General features: G+C 39.8%; 1 pseudogene; it reads left to right on the top strand.

Moving 5' to 3' along the window:
* The first annotated feature begins 1,073 nt into the window (after positions 1-1,073).
* Positions 1,074-15,296, top strand: part of LOC150019176 (translationally-controlled tumor protein-like) — a 30,250-nt pseudogene continuing 16,027 nt past the window's right edge.

The following is a 15,296-nucleotide window of genomic DNA, read 5'->3' as shown; positions in this document are numbered from 1 at the left end:
AGGAAGCAGCTTTTAGAATGCCTCCACATGCCTGAGGCTGGTGGCTAGTGTCTTTTTTATACAAAATGGCTTTAATGGATCCAAAGCCTCAGGTAGATGGGAGGAGTCTTGAACCAGGGGACGGTATGGAGAAAGCACACAGAGCCTACGTAAGGTTCTGTGAATGGTCAGAACTGTTTGCAACACCCACTGCGTCAGAGGATGCAGTCAGGGATATATAAGTAGCTGCGGACATTTTAGCTCTCTCTCTCTCCCTCTCGTACTCTCGCTCTCTCACTCTCTCGCCCCCTTCATGCGGCTTGGTGAAGGGGCCTTCTCCATGTGGAATAAAGAAGCTAAGTTCCCCATGTGGCTTGGAGAAGGGGTCTCCAGGCTGCTTTAAGAGGCTCTCGCCATGCGGTTTTGAGGAGAGGAGATCCATGCGGTTTGCAGGAAGAAGGCAGTTTGCAAGGAGGCTGAGAAACCAGGCGGTTCTGCATTGAGAGCTGGAGGGCACCACAGCACAGGAAGGACCTCCCCAATCAGAACTGAGTGATTGGCAGCTGCTGGTAAAGCTGAACTGTGTTTGGAAAGTAGGGAAACGGTGTTTCTGACCTTCCTAAGACTGGCCAGGTTTGGTGTGGGGGAGGCAAGGATATGTGTTTATGGGTGTTTTAAAGAACATAAGACTTAACAGCAGAAATCCGCAAATAATCTAAATCTATATAACTGTTAAATAAGCAATTCTTTTTCTTTTCACTGAGCTCTGGTATTGAGAGTTATAATTCTGGCAGCGGGCAATCCGGCCCCTAACTAAAGAGCCCGTGGGTTTTTGTTTTCAATTGGAGCAGCCCAAGGGTTCTGTAACAGAATGGCTATAACACTAGGTCAGGCCAAATTCATCAACACAGGTGCTCTTATTGGATAGCTTTCCCAGCATCATGTGGAGGAGGAAATTCAAGGCTTAAGGAGGCAGGAACATCGGCCTAGATTTCACACATGTAACCTGCATGTCCATCTCCCAAGTTAGATTCCAGGAAAAGGTCAGAAACCAACTCCTGTCATGAAGAGACCTGCCTCCTTGGAAAGCGCCTATGTTTGCTCTCTTTCACAGGCTAGGTGTGACTGTAGGGGATGTCACCATTGAGAGTGCACTGCTGATTTATGTGGGATTACGGGATATCAGAGTAGCAGAGGCCAAGTGGCAGCATTTCACTGCCAAAGACAAGGTGTGTATGGGCACAGCTACTGTAAAAGGCAGCAGTGACATCAGTAAGCAGAATGCTTCTACTCACAAAGCTCTTTGGCAGTAGCTAAATGATTAAAATAAATAGGTAACCTGCCACATGGCTTGCTCTATATAACAGGGAGAACTGAAGGTCTGGTAGCCAAAAATCTGGCTTGAGTTGTCCTAGTGGCAAGTCACTGACTTTAACTCAGTTTCTCTAAGTGAATCTACAGACTCAGTGTTTCTTGTGGCCCACCCTAACCATAGACTTGCAGAGAAAGGAACTCTGGGCCACCACACCTACTAAGGGGCAGAGTAGTGATTTGAGTTCAAGCCCCTACTTTGAATCATTATTATCCTCTCTCCCTGCAGGGCACAAGATGATAAAACCATCAACCCATGTCTGAATGACAGGAGTCCAGCTGAAGCTCACCAGAATTTAGGTGTTGAGGAATGTATATTGCATTCTAGGTGACCAGTCATCCTGTGTGACCAGGCCTGAGGTGTTTCCTATGTATCAGCACTTTCTGTGCTTCAACTAGAATAACCTGGGGAAACCACCTACCCCAGGAGACCTGCCTCCAATCCAGCAGCCGCATTGCCTAGGGGTACAGGAAAACAGAAAACTGAGCTGCTCAGAACTTATCTGATTTTCATTCTCTTGCTGGATAGAATCAAGTCTGTTAATGAATGTGTCATTTTTTGATAAAGTACACACCAAATTTTATATATCTTTTAGCCATTAGTGCAGATTCCAGTCAGGGGATAGTAAAATATTTACCATAAACTCAATGGATGAATAGTTAACATAAGCAGCCCCACAGCCCAAAATTACATAAAGTCTGTCATAAACAAACTTGACTTCAAAATAATACTCGGAACTTTCAGAGTATCTTAACACCAGGAAAAAACATACAGATATTAAGGAGTACAAGTTGTATGTAGAGAAATTTAATGCACTAGCAATGTGGAAACTCTTTTAGACTTTCTTTCAACAGCTGCTCACTAAGCTTTTTCCTTTAAAAATTTATTTCAGCTCTTTCTTTTTTACCTCTTAATTCCTTTATACAGAAAGGCTGTGTCTAAAAGGCAGACAACAGATAAAGGACAAAGAAAAGTAATTTTTTAATCTCTGAATCACAGGCTTATGCATCTTAAATCTCAACACAACCCAGCAGCTTTTTGCTCCTTACCTGCAGTCATATCATGGAAAGGTAGTGTTATAGAGCGAAAGGGGGTTCTTTCATGTGGCACCTTGGCGTAAAACCCAACAGCTAGTGTTGATGAAAACAGGTCTTTATTTACACTATTCCAACCTGTGAAGGGCAGTGAGCATTCCTGATCAGAGCCCTGTTCTCCCACAGGACCCAGCACTTCCATTGCTCCCCAAAAGGCCAGAAGCCAAAAACATGCCCAGAAGTTCCCCATCCCTTATCTGTCAGCTCTCTCAGGATCTGGGGTACAATGTCATCAGCCTCTGTATAAGAGTCCCAGAAAACATGCTGTGTTGCACTGGATCATGCATGGTTTTCTCTCTGCCCTTTCAAAGCTGCATGGATCTCTCTTTCCTTCTAAAACCTCATGGTGCTCTCCTGCCTCCTTACAAACTGCATGGTGTTCCCTCTACTCTCCTCTCTTCCTTCTACCTACTTGCAGACTGCATGGAACTCTCTACTCCCTCTCTCTCCCTTTCTGCAAACCACATGGCCCTCCTTCTACTCTTCAAAAAATGGCTGCCACCTTACTTTTAAACCCCTGACCGTGGTCTGTGATGCAGTCGGCATGGTAACTGGTTCTGACCATTTGCAGAACTATGCACAAGCCCTGTATGCTCTTTCCTCACCATTCCATAGTCAAAATCCCTCCCATCTCCTTGGGGCCTTGGAAGAACCAAAACCATTTGCATAACCAGGACACTAGCTACTAACCATAGATATACAAAGACATCTTGAAAGCTGCCCCCTTCCCCCATTCACCAACTGCAGGTTTTGGGGATGTGGGGGACCCCTGCTCTGTAACAGTAGTACATGTGACATGTTAAGAATGGTAGTTAAAGTTTAAGGGTATTTGTTACTGGTTTAATTCTAAAATAAAATAAAACCAAGAAAATTCAAAGTCTCACAATCTACAGAAAGTAATAATAGCCAATACCCATAGAGTACTACTGTATGCCAAGTACTGTCCCAGGCACTTTGAACCTATTAACTCATTTTATAGATAGCAAATGGAGGAAAAGGAAGGTTTGGTAATGGGTGGAAAGTTACACAGTTGATAAAGGGCGATGGTGACATCCAGCACCCAGTGATTAGAGTCCAAAGTCTTTGTTTAAGCCATCAATTACATTGCCCCTTCCAGGTAATAATGTAATCACATAATCACATGCAAAGTAACAGAGGAGGACTCAGTGGTCAAAGACTATATTTTGAGCCAGGGCTGGAGCAAAAATTTAGAACCACTTTCCTTTATCGTAAAGGCTCAGAAACAGGAAGTCAGTGTCCCTCAGCCGTTTGAGATAAGAGCAGTGTAGGACACCAAAAAGAGGATCCAGGCCTCCCTAGAAACATTCTCCTGACCACAGAGTTTCCTTAGAGGTGAGGAACTAGAAGTTAATATCAGGACATTTAGAACTGTACATAATGTATTCAATCATTCTTAAATCCCTTTGTCTTCTTCATATAATCCTGAATTATAGAATCTTTCTGGGAATATTTGATGTTGACAACTGGACAGAATAAACCTTACCTGATAATTACCATATCCTGACATCTAGTCTTCTGTATTTTATGTGTGTGTATAAATGTTTTAAATATGTGATAAGACCATAAACAATGTAATATACAGAGGTGGACAAAAGTAGGTTTACAGTTGTGAGTATGCCAAACAATTTATTCTTGTACTATTATTTATTAAGTATTATTTATTTGTATTACCACCGTAAGTCTACTTTTGCTCACCCCTGTATATGTGTTTCTTAGTTTTAATCTAGAGATAGTAATTTAGCATTTGATGTCCCCTAATCAGGAATTTAGTCTCCAGGGTATTTTTGAAGTGTCTTTATCATATTCAGAGGACCTATTATAAGTGTTTTAACTATTGCTATATCAACGTGCTAATTGTTAATAAATTGAAGACATGAAATATCTTTCTGAGTGGTCCTCTTGGCTCAGGCTCTTAACTGGACCTGAAAATTCTGCTACCTGCTCTGACTAGTGAACTGAAGTTGCCTGATTACCTTTTGCAAGATATTTGGCATTGTGCCAGTAGTGGAGACAACCGGTTGCCTACCAAAAATCCCATTCTGCCCTTCTTCTTAAGTGCATGGCTACACCACACTTACAGCTCTTCTTACAGAAGGGTGTGGTCACATGGCTTTGTTTCATCTAATGGAATGGGAGTAAAAGAATGTGGACTAAGATTTCTTGGCCTAAACCTTAAGACCACAAATATGCCTCCTCCATGTTCTCTTTCCTTTCTTGCCATTTGAGTAGCTAGGACATTGGCCATAAGGAAAACAAAAAGGCCCTGGAGATGGTGGAGCATCATGTTAGAAGAAAACTGAGTCCCTGAGTGACTGCATGGAGCAGAGCTTAGACTTTTGCTTTAAACAACTGTATTATTATTGAGTCTCATTGTTACATCAGCTGGGTCTTACCTCAAATAATATAATACCCAGTGGATTGTGCTGAGCTTCTAGGAATAAGGTACCTGCTTGTTAATAATGGTAGAGCAGAATTCAGTCTGAGGCTTGCTACTAGAGTAACATGTCAACTTTTAGTAAATTTTGGGTGCAACAATATGAAGCCCTCACCTACTTATAACTATTGAAGGACTTTAACACCTCCAAGTACAAATTGAAGAATTGTTAACACATGACTGGATTTAGGTCAGTTTGCAACATGCCCTGTCTGAGCTCATGAGCAATAGGGAGACAGCAAGAATAACTCAGGTGTCTGGCTTGGGCAGCTGGGGGACAGGTTAACATTTTCTAAGGGAAAAGGAAAGAAGATGAGTTCAGTTGACTAAGGTGACTGCAAGGTTTCCAGGTGGATCCACAGTGAAATATTCAGTTGCAGAAATTAGAAGAGGGAGGTCTGGTTTGAAAATAAAGGTTTGGGAATCATCTACTTATGGAGATAAGCCTAGGAGAGAGTAAGAAGTGAGTGGATCAGAGGGGTTAGGACAGAATTCTAAAGAAAACCAGCATTTATACAAAATAATATTGAATGTAAACTGTAATTGAAAATAAAATTTTGAAAAAATTTAAAAAGAAAGAAATTATCTAGTAAACAATTATCAGTTACTCAATATTAACTCAAGATTTTAAGTTACCTGGGGATGTTTGAAATTGTGTCTAAGCTGACATACTACAAAGCCTAAATACTGCTATAAAAACATTTTTCAGAATCATTATTCCATTGAGTTAAACAAAATTTACTTTTTTTTATAACTTTAAATGCTATGTAAACCAATATGAAAAGGATAGAAAGTTCATGAGAAAAAAAATACCAAAATATTCTTATTACTAAAATCAAGGGAAGGACATAGAGTTATTACTTGTTTTTTAAACCAAAATTATTGAGCCAGTCCAGTTTTTCCAAAGACTTATCTTGACTATGTAAACTTGGATTCTTATATTAAAGTGTTAATGAGAAAAAAAGCAAGCAAACAAAAAAACAAGAGAGAAAGCAAGCATTTAATGAATGGAGGAAGAAGAGGAGCCTACAGAGAAGGTGGAAGGTGGTAAAATAGTAGAAAGTAAGGAGAACAATATTTTCTGGAAACCAAAGAGGGGACATGTCGAGAATGAGAGCATTTAATAATTCCAGATGTCAGAAAGAGTCACACAAAGTAAGAGCTGAAAGCCGTTTTCTGAATTTTCATAGTGTCGTGGCAGCAAGAGCCAGAGTTTGGTGGATTTAAGGTCAGAGTTAAGGAAAGAAATAGAGGCAACTTTTTAAGAATTTTGGCTCTGAATATGAGGAAAAGGAATAGTACAAAATTTGACTGTGGAGGTCTAGTCTAAAGAAGTTTTTGTTTTTTGGTGAGCTTGAAGGAGAGAAATTTGAGCATATGTAAATACTGATGGGAAGAATCCAACAGAAAATTAAGGAGAGAAGATGGTTGGTGGACTGAGGTCCCTGAGAGACCAGGAATGGAAGCACAGGTGTATGAATTAATTTTTTCAACTCAAAATGGAAGCCAAATGTCAGATGGAACCTCTAGCTCCTCATGCCCATTGTATCCACATACATGGCCTCCAGTTTTATTCCATATCACCAAGGACTCAGAACTCATTCCTTCTACAGTTTGTAGGAGAAAAAAAACCTAGTAGCCCAGGCATTTCATAATTTTTATGGAATTTACTTAGAATTTGGAGGATCCATAGAAATGGATCTATTGTGCAATGACCAGCACAAGACCATCCTTGTGTCTGCTTAATGAACCCTGGCAGGAAGAGTGCCTGCACCAGGCTCTCTGCTTTAGAGGGTGACTCTGACTGACACCTCACTTAACCACACTCTTCCCATCAGAAGACACAGGGAGATGAGGACTCCATATCTCCTGATCTCAAAACAGATGCGAAAAGGTTAAGAAAATAGGAGTGACACGTCTTTGAATTCCTAGTTGGTTCCTGTTTATTTTTCTCCTCCAGAGAAGTCCTCTCTTGTGAAATTCTAATGCTTTGTATAGATTATTCAGAATTTCCTGGACCTCATCCTTGAAATTTTCTGGATGTAGTCCTTGAAGTTTTCTGTTTTTTGTTTTTGGCGTTTTCAATGGCAAATTCTATGTAAGGCTTGTGATCATGAAATTAGAGCCAGGTCTCACAGGGGACCTCAGCCCCACAACACAGGCATTAGCAGCTGTTCTTGTCAAATCTCACATTGGTAATCTTTAAAATCCATTAAGTGAGGTTCCAGATCCTTTGCTACTTGAGCCATAATCCCCAGGGCAGGTTATACCTTAGATTTCTAAACTCTAAGTGTGCTTGCACTCAGAGCAGGGGCAAATTGGAGGTTTCTTTCTAAATTCTTAGGAAACTCTCATAGTAAGATATTCTATTGCAATTGATTTGGCCAAATAGTGCAAACATATAGAAGTCAGCTCTTCTTGAAATTTAGTAGATTTGAGACAGCCATCTTCCCTATACAATGTCTGTAGATAGAGCTCTGAAGCCAGCCCTCAACCATTGGCCTTGGTATGTCCACACTGTTTGGTTGTTTGTTCGTTGTTTAATAATTTACTCCCACTCCTTCCCCCTTATCAGTCTGGAAATGGCAGAACTTTGTGGGACAGAGACTATAGGCTGATGAAGTTTTATGAAGCTGAACACACTGATTTGGAGGTCTGTGGGCTTTACACACACTGTCTCAAAACCCCTCTTCTTTTATCTCAGAGCATGCTAGTTCAACAAAGAGGAATTCCACATTTACTCATTATTGATTAACTCAGGATCCTTGGTTCTAAGGGACAAATTCTACTCTTTCCTTGCTCTTATTTCTTTTCACATTGTGCTGAGAAAACAAATGAAGGTATATAGACTGTATTATTCTATATATGTGAAGTTCTAGAATCAGTAAAATGAATCAATGGCAATAGAAATCAGGTCAGTAGTCTCCTGGGACTGGCTGAGGGGTGCTGACTACAATGAGGCACAAAGGAACTTCTGAGGTTGTTGAAAATGTTCTGTATCTTGACAGCTGTATACATTTGTCAAAGTTCATCAAACTGTTTACTTAAATGTATGGGTTTTACTGTATGTAAATTATATCTCAGTAAATTTGATTTTAGCCCTGGCTGGTGTGGCTCAATGGATTGAGTGTTGCCCTGCAAACTAAAGGGTCTCTGGTTCGATTCCCAATCAGGGCGCATGCCTGGGTTGTGGGACAGGTCCCCAGTTGGGGGTGCACAAGAGGCAACCACACATTGATGTTTCTCTCCCTCTCTTTCTCCCTCCCTTCCCCTCTCTTTAAAAATATATAAATAAACAAATAAATAAATAATCTAAAAAATTAAAATAAATTATCATTTATTAAAAAATTAATATGATTTTGAGTCTTTATTAGTATCTTTGAAATTTTTCACAAGTATCACTTTCTTCCAAGGACTGAGCTTCCTAACAATTATCTTTCAATTCAGGTCCACACTTGAAATTTAATCCTCTTCCATCTTTGGTGCATGTCCTTTAGTATCTGAGTTTACTATAGAATTTACTAGGCTACCAAGTGTGTCTCTTTAGATAATTACCTTTTCTTCCTATCCAACATCATCTATGTTGCAAGATACAGAATTTCATTTTGAAACACTTCTCCCAAACACTTGTCATCTTCTCTAGGATCTCTGTCCATGGAATCCTATCATTTATCAAAAATTTTAGATATCTCTTACCAAAGTCTAGGATATATACCTAATCACATCTAACTTTCCCTAATTATCATGAGCTCTAGAAACCTGGTTATATTTTTCTCATGAGTTCACATCACTTTCACGTCTCTAACCAGTTCCTTCTTGTGGTCAGCATCTGGAACTTACTTCTTTTACCATCCAAGAAAATATGCACTTACAAAAATTGCTGGCCCCTGGAGCATGGTATTTTCAGACAAAAAGAATCTTAGAGGTCAGTAATGACCTCTTCACTTGTTATATGAGACATTTAAGGTCTTAGGGGCCGAGGTATTTGGAATCAATATATAAACATATATGTATATTTTTTATTATATTTATAACATTTATATAATATAAAATATATGTATATAAACACATATATAGCATATATATACATGCATATAGATAGATAATATCTAAAAGAATTTTTATTTTAACAAAAGAATATATTGAGAATTTCTAAATGTGTACATCTCAATTTTATAATACATAATTCAAGGTCCTGTTTCCCAAATTAGGGTAACTATAGCCCCAGGGATATGCAGTAGAAGGATACGATGGGCAAAGTACACAGGAGAGGTCAGATCTTACAGAAATTATTCTAAGTGGTGGGAAGCAATATAAAAACATTTTTGTATTGAAACAACTACAGACACCGTAGTGAAATAAAACAGAAAACCCACACATTTTTTAAGTCTAGTATGTAACTTCAAAGAAATTTTGAACACATGTATATCTTTATATTCATCAACCTTAAAATAAAATTTAGCACTTTTTTGTTTTATTTTATTTTTATTTTTAAGTATATTTTCATGATTAGGTTGTTAGACGTCACAATTTCTTTTCCCTTTGCTCCCCTTTGCCCAATACCCCCTTCCTTCCAGCAATCCCACCTTCCTTAGTTCATATCCATGGGTCTTGCATATAAGTTCTTTGGCTTCACCCTTTCCTGTATTATTCTTAACTTCCCTATTTTGTATAAATTAGTTATGCTTCTTAATCCCTGCACCATTTCCCCATTTCATTCTTTTCCCCCTCCCAGCTGATACCCTGCAAATAATCCCCATACCTATGATCCTGTTTTTATTCTGGTTTGCTTAGTTGGATTTTGCTTTTATTTTTTAGATTCAGTTGTTGATAGTTGTGACTTTGTTGTCATTTTAATGTTCATAGTTTTGATCTTCTTCTTTTTCTTAAATAAGTCCCCTTAAATTTCATATAATAATGGCTTGGTGATAATGAACTCCTTTAGTTTTACCTTGTCTGGGAAGCACTTAATCTGCCCTTCAAGTGTAAATGATAACTTTGCTGGGTAGAGTAATCTTGATTATAGGTCCTTGCTTTTCATCACATTGAATACTTCTTGCCAATCCCTTCTTGTCTGCAAAGTTTATTTTGAGAAATCAGCTGATAGTCTTACAGGTACCCCTTCGTAGATAACTCTGCTTTTCTCTTACTGCTTTTAAAATTCTCTCTTTCTCTTGAACCTTTGGCATTTTAATTATGATGTGTCTTGGTGTAGTCCTCTTTGAGTCCAGCTTGTTTGGGACTCTCTGTGCTTCCTGGACTTGTATGTCTATTTCTTTCACCAGATTTGGGAAGTTTTCCTTTATTATTTTTTCACATAAGCTTTCAATTTCTTGCTCTTCCTCTTCTCCTCTGGCACCCCTATGATTTGGATGTTGGCATGTTTAAAGTTGTCCCAAAGGTTCCTAAGCCTCTCCTCATTTTTTTCAATTCTTGTTTCCTCATTCTGTGCTGTTTGACTGTTTTTTTCTTCCTTGTGTTCCAAATTATTGATTTGAACCCCAGTTTTCTTCCCTTCATCATTGGTTTTGTATAATTTTCCTTCGTTTCATTTAGCATGGCTTTCACTTCTTCCCTTCTGCATTTGCATACTTAAGCATATCTGTTAAGTTTGTGAGCATTTTTATGACCAGTGTTTTGAACTCTGCATTTGTTAGGTTGGCTATCGTCTTATCTCCCACTGGAACCTTGATCTGTTCCCTCTCTTGGGCCACATTTCTCTGTCTCCTCATCTTGCCAGGCTCCTGTGTTTGTTTGCCTCTGTGTCTTAGGTAGAGCTGTCACACCTATTACATTGTAAGTGGTGGAGCCTTAGGTATTCATCAGTACGGGGCAACCTGTTTCATCATGTTGTGGCTCTTTATGTGGGGGAGGGGTCTGAGAGGAAACAATGTCTCTTGCTCGACACTCACCCCATTGCTAGTCACTTCATCCACTCCCCATATTTGACTGGCGCCCCCCTAGCTGTTGCACAGGTTGTGGTTCCCAGCATGGGTGGGTCCACAAACATCCTAGGACCGTGGGGGCCCTCTAAACAAGTGGACTCTGCTGAGAGACCTGCAGTTTCTTCCTCTACCCCAACTCCCACTGGTTTTCACAGTCAGAAGCAATAAGGCTTTATTTTTCCTGGTGCTGGAAACGTAAGCTGTGTGGTCTGGTCTGGTGCTGAGAGTGCTCCCCAGGTGTCCCTCTCTACTTTATAAAATGTGTGACTGCGTTTTCTGCCTGCCTGTCACTGCTGCCACTGCTGCCACCACCACACTGCTTTCTCTCTGCCCCCGCTCCACCCCTATTACTTGTCTGGATGAGTATTTCTTCTTTATATTTGTGTTTGTTGGACTTCCATGCAGCTCAGTTTCCTGGAACTTCTGGTTGTCTCTAGTTTTGAGGTAGTTGTATTCCTCCTTAGTTATGGAGGGAGACATAGCATGTCTATCTAGGCCTCATCTTGGCTGGAAGTCCCCCTTTCAAGCATTTCTTTTGACGATTAATGTAGGCAATAAACCCCAGTAGTTTCAACAGAACCAATGACATCTTCACACATAAAAATCATAGATATTTTTAAACCCAACTCAGTTGATAGAAGTATCTGGAAAGATCACTTCATTCATCACACTTCAAAATTACTGAGGTTTAGCAGTCTTTTTGTTTATAAGTGATGTAGGGCAACTATGAGCCTAGATGTCCCATATTCTACATGGTTGCCCACAGATATATGTTGCTTCTCTGCTATTTCATATGTACAAAATTCTCTGTCCATTTCTTAAGGAGAAGGCTGAGAACATCTGGAAACACTTAGAATTCTTTCAGAATTTAACTCTATCACAATGACATACAAGTTGAACATGAGATTAAAATAATTTCCTTTTCATATAACTTGTACCAAAAATGTTGAGCTATTGGTCTTTGGACAAAATACTTACTTCAAATAGAATTGTATTTTAAAAGCCTTGGAAAATTCTGGTGCTCCTTGCAAGAAGCCTCCTGTATTTGTTTTGTAAAATAAAATATGCAAGCTGTCATTTCATTTGCAATAAGATTTTTTTGTGAAACAGTATTCTTAATCCTTGTAATAATCAAAACAAACAATCAGCCCTGGCTGATGCAGCTCAGTTTGTCAGAGCATCATCTTGTAAACTGAAGGATCAAGGGTTCAGTTCCCGGTCAGTGCACATACCAGGGTTGCAGGTTCGGTCCCCAGTTGTGGTGCATACAAGAGGCAACTGATGGATGTTTCTCACTCACATCAATGTTTCCCTCCCTCTCTCTCTGCTTCCTTCCCTTCTCTCTAGAGTCAGTAAGCCTGTCCTTGAGTGAGGATAAAAATAAATAAATAAAACAATCAAAATGGACTGTGTGTCTATTATGACATACATATTGTCTTGTTGTTTTAAAATGTGGATTTTATTATTACTTAGGTATGGCAAAGACAACAATAGATCAGGAGATGATTGTCATTGACAAGGTAGTTGGGTATTGTATTCATCTGTTCAGGTTGCTATAATGAAACACCACAGACTATGTGGTATATGCAGCAGAAAATTTACTTCTCACAGTTCTGGAGGCCAGAAGTCCATGTTTAAGGTGCCAGTAGAGCTAGTGTCTGGTGAGAGCTCTCCCCTTTGGGTGTAGACAGTCACCTCCTCACTGTGCACTCATGTGGCCTGACCTTAGAGGTTCCATCTCCAAATACAGGCACACTGGGGGCTAGGGCTTCAACATAGGAGTTTAGGGGGCACAAACATTCAGTCGATAACAGCTATGCTCACAGATCCCTTGGGGTGTCGGGTAGGGTGACAAGGGAAACACTGGAGTCAGCCAGGAGGCAGAGAGAGTGAGGGGAAAACTTGGGCAAAAGCCTTCTGTGGTTTCCTCAGGTGCAGCAGAGTTAGGAATGGCCAGTTTGAATAAATACAGTGAGTTCTGGGGTAGGGGCTATCCCTAGTTGTCTGGTAGCTGGCCTAGGGGTGATTAGGGCTGGTGGCTTGTGGCCTTGACTATCAAAGTCCAATAGAGGAAGCGATTGGGTATGGGCTGGGGACAATCAGTTTGCATATGGAAGGTATGTCATTCATCATCTCTTGGGTCAGCAGGGTCCCAAGTGTCAAAGCATTAAAGACAGAAACCAGAAAATAAAAAATAGGAACTAGTGGTTATTACACTTGTCAAAGTTTGTTTCACTTTTTAATGTTCTTATTCAAGCTAAGGAACAATAGCCTTCACACTAATGTGCCTTAAAATGCATAATCTAATTTTAACATACTTTCTCATTACAATGTGTCACATATCTATCTCAAATTAGTTAGTTATTGCTGTATAACAAGTTACCCCCAAACTAGTGACTGAAAACAACAGGGCCTCCATCCTCTCCAGGCTGACAAAGAAGAATATGCTTCCAAGCTAACTTACCTGATTATGAGAAGGCCTCAGTTCCATGCCACATAGGCCTCTCTGTAGAGCTACTACAGCACAAGGCAGCTGGCTTCCTGTGGTGTGAGTAATGACAGAGAGAAAGAGAGAAAATCCAAGCAGCCAGTCTTTTTTTAACCTAATCTCTAAAGTGGCATCTCATAATTTCTGCCATAATCCGTTCATTAGAAGTTAGTCACTAGGTCTAGCCTAAATCCAAGCAGAGGGGATTACACAAGTGTGTGAATACCAAGAGCAGAATCATTGGGTGTGGTTTGAGGTCACATTCAATACCACCTATCACAACTATTTCTTTTTCCTTAAGATTTTATTTATTTATTTTTAGAAAGAGGGGGAAGCAGGTAGAAAGAGAGGGAGAGAAACATAGATATGTGAAACATCTATGGTTGCCTCTTACACATGCCCCAACCAGGAACAAGCCCACAACCCAGGCATGTGCCCTGACCAGGAATTGAACTGGTGACCTTTCGATCTGCAGGATGGGTGTTCAACCAACCGAACCACACCAGTCGGGGTCAATAATTATATTTCAATACAATTGCTTTTCTTTGTAATTCTATGGTTTGGTTTAGTTTTGTGTTTTTGCATTTAAAACATTATTCTAAGAAGGGGTCCAAAGGCTTCTCCAGCTAAAGAGAGCACAGATAAGTTAAGAATCCCAGGTCTAGTGCCAGGTAGATCTGAATTCAAACCCTGCCTTACCTAGCAGCCATGTAGGTCTTGGGCAATGACTTCACCTTTGCAAGCATTGCTTAGCATGTATCACAGATGTGTTGTAGAGATTAAAGGAGATATGCATGAAAAATATTAACATTCTGAGTAATAGCATATTGGACACAAAAATCAGGACAGTGGTTGTTGCTGGGATAGAAGGGAGATTGGAAAGTAACATGAGAGAATTTTCTGTGTCAATGGAAATGTTCTGTATTTCAACTGGTGTGAGTTTTACATAGGTTTATATATTTGATAACATGTAAGATTTATGCATTTGACTATATCTATATAATTATATTTCAATAAATTTAAACTTTATCTAAATGGAAAAGAAACATTAACATTCTGCTAGGTTATTTTAAGCTCCCAATAAATGCATCAATATAGAAAAGAATGTGCCTGAATTTCACACATATGCATAGTTTTCTATTTCACATAATTGCAAAGCTCAGGAATGGTTGAGTGTTCTATTCTTTTCCCCTGTTGAAAACCTTAAATACCTTAAGGAAAGTATGTGGTGATGCCCAATGTGTCTGGACCTGCTCCCCATGAAAAAGCATCATATAAAATAGCAAGTATTATTGCACCCAGAACTATTAACATAAGTGACATTAGCATAAGAACCAAATGCTGGGTTCATATGGGAGAGGACACATAATTCAAGAAGTCTCACATTGACAGAACCTCGAGCCTGACAATCAGCAGAACACCTGTCATGCAAAACACAGGTAAACAGTGAAAGCCCAACTAGAGAAAGAGCAAAACCAATTTCAATCTTTCCAACTGGGTGTTCCTTTCTGCCAATGTTGTTCAAAAGGTAAGAGGCAGGGAAGGGATGGAAGCTACCCTATTTCTGTGTGATCTGTTTGTAAAATTCTTTTAACAAAAGGATGCAGTTTTCATGAATCCAGTAACAAATCAGAGATGAGGTAGAGAGACCTGAGAAAGTCAGGAATAGTTTGCTGCCTCCTTTTGTTTGTTACTGTGAGTATGAAGACCAGAAAGATGGGACATAGAAGAGATGGGCCCAGCATCTTGCGTGTTCTGACCTGGAGCCCGAACACAGGTAGAAATGACAGGTTCAACCACACCAGAGAAAGCCTCCATCCTAGTTGGTGTCCCTCGCCTGGTGTAGCCATGACTCTCGAGCACAAATGTAGACCATGTTACAAATAGAGGCAGCATCTGTTGCCAGCCACAGAATGTAAACATATGAGTGTGTTAGTTTGATTTCCCAGATACCATGACAGAA

This window comes from Furipterus horrens, unplaced genomic scaffold (genome assembly GCF_987537825.1).
Source record: "Furipterus horrens unplaced genomic scaffold, mFurHor1.1.pri manual_scaffold_2, whole genome shotgun sequence".
Taxonomy (NCBI): domain Eukaryota; kingdom Metazoa; phylum Chordata; class Mammalia; order Chiroptera; family Furipteridae; genus Furipterus; species Furipterus horrens.
This window is presented reverse-complemented; position numbering and strand designations above follow the sequence as displayed.